Source organism: Lynx rufus, unplaced genomic scaffold (genome assembly GCF_022079265.1).
Source record: "Lynx rufus isolate CCGP_SWC_20201006 ecotype Redwood Valley unplaced genomic scaffold, mLynRuf1.p SCAF_3, whole genome shotgun sequence".
Lineage (NCBI taxonomy): Eukaryota > Metazoa > Chordata > Mammalia > Carnivora > Felidae > Lynx > Lynx rufus.
In genome coordinates, this window is record NW_025814845.1 from 119,560,341 (window position 1) to 119,562,135 (window position 1,795).

Genomic DNA, 1,795 nt, shown 5'->3' on the forward strand with positions numbered 1-1,795 from the left:
CCAGGCTGTCAGTGCAGAACCAGAGGTGGGGCTTGAACCCACAAACCGTGAGATCATGACCTGAGCTGAACTCAGATGCTTCACCCCTTATGAGCAAATTAGCCTTAATTTGGCTATCTTTGACAGGAAAGAAGATGAGTTTAAAGAGAAAGGTTGTATTTCAATAACACATTTTTGTGCATGTTAGGTTCTACGTCTGGTTAATTATCTTTGAATGTTTGTTGTTTGCCTATAAAACTGGACTGACACTGAATTCTTCTCGTTTCCTCAAATATCTGACCATGACTCTCCAAACTAAAGATTACAATCTTCTCCTGTTCTCTTATCTTAAAATCATTAAGAACTAAAACTTTCTTTTTCCTGAAGTCCTGCAAACCGAAGTTGGACAACTTGAGATAAACTTCAGAAAAATTGCCACAATAGCTCATGTATAGACAATGTTCATGCCTGTTCTCTATGAGCCACTCAAAAGGAGCACCAGAGACATTTGAACTACAAAACAGAAAAATCCATCAGATTGCTGCTGTGTGCTCCCACTCTTTCTGAGGATGCTTCAAGCCTGACACCTAAAAATCTTCTCTCTAGGACTTGGACTCAGACACTGGGCCTATAGTTTGCTCCAACAATTAACCTGTGTTTCTTTTATTTCCATTGAAATGCCTCTTGTTAATTACTGATTGCTTGCTGAAAAAGGCAGAATCTATACAATGTCTGATACCACTTGCCTTCACCCATATTAACTCCTCCTGGGAAATAAGAATCCATATAAAATCAAGCAGGAAGCCACTTGGCTACAAGAAACCATTGACCACCATACCCCCCCCCCCCTTTTCCAAGGTGGCTGGGACTGGTTTACTGATCTGTTGGATACCCATCAATATCAGATCAGTTTTAGAGGGAATGAAAAACTGGATTTGACTCTACTGTTAATATTTCTGGGAGTATACTTGGGGATAAAACTAATAATGTCATATAGTACCAAACCATGCAGAAAAATATCCAAGTTCTCAGATAAGGAAAGATCTGTGATACCCCATCCCTTAGAATAAGGGAGTTACAGCCTGTACCATGTTAAATCCTTCCATTCCAAAGCCCTTCTGTGCCCTATTTTGGCTTGAAGCAGTTACAGAAGACCACCTCTGCCCCTGTTCCATAGAAATGGAATAAAGATTGACAATGGAAAATTATAACAGGAGAAAATTTAGCATGTCTGACTCTTTGTTGCTTCTATTTCCCTTGCTGCTAAGACCTATAGATTAAAAACTTCTGCTTAGTCCTGCATATAGGCATGTTACAGCTCAGATTTACAAATAAAAAATGTGTGCTTTCTTTGGCAGCACATATACTACAATTGGAACAATACAGAGAAGATTAGTATGGCCTCTGCAGAAGGATGACATGAAAATTCATGAAGTTTTTCATATGTTTACCATGAAGGTAGACTTAGGGAACTTAGTGACTTACTAAAACATAACAACATAGGAGTCCCAGAAGATGAAGAGAGGAAAAAGGGGGCAGAAGGTTTGTTTGAGCAAATAACAGCTGAAAACTTCCCTAATCTGGGGAAGGACACAGACATCAAAATCCAAGAAGCACAAAGAACTCCCATTAAATTCAACAAAAGCCAGCCATCACCAGGCATATCATAGTCAAATTCACAAAATACACAAATAAAGAAAGAATCCTGAAAGCAGCAAGGGAAAAAAAAATCTTTAACCTACAGGGGAAGACAGATCATGTTTGCAGATCTGTCCACAAAAACTTGTCAGGCCAGGAGGGAATGGCAGGAAACACT

The 1,795-nt window shown here is 39.3% G+C and overlaps 1 non-coding gene across 1 annotated transcript; it reads left to right on the forward strand.

The window, feature by feature from the left end:
- The first annotated feature begins 1,321 nt into the window (after window positions 1-1,321).
- Window positions 1,322-1,428, forward strand: LOC124521370 (U6 spliceosomal RNA). The gene has a single exon (XR_006964469.1). It is a non-coding gene; the product is annotated as a U6 spliceosomal RNA (small nuclear RNA).
- The last annotated feature ends 367 nt before the right edge of the window (window positions 1,429-1,795 follow it).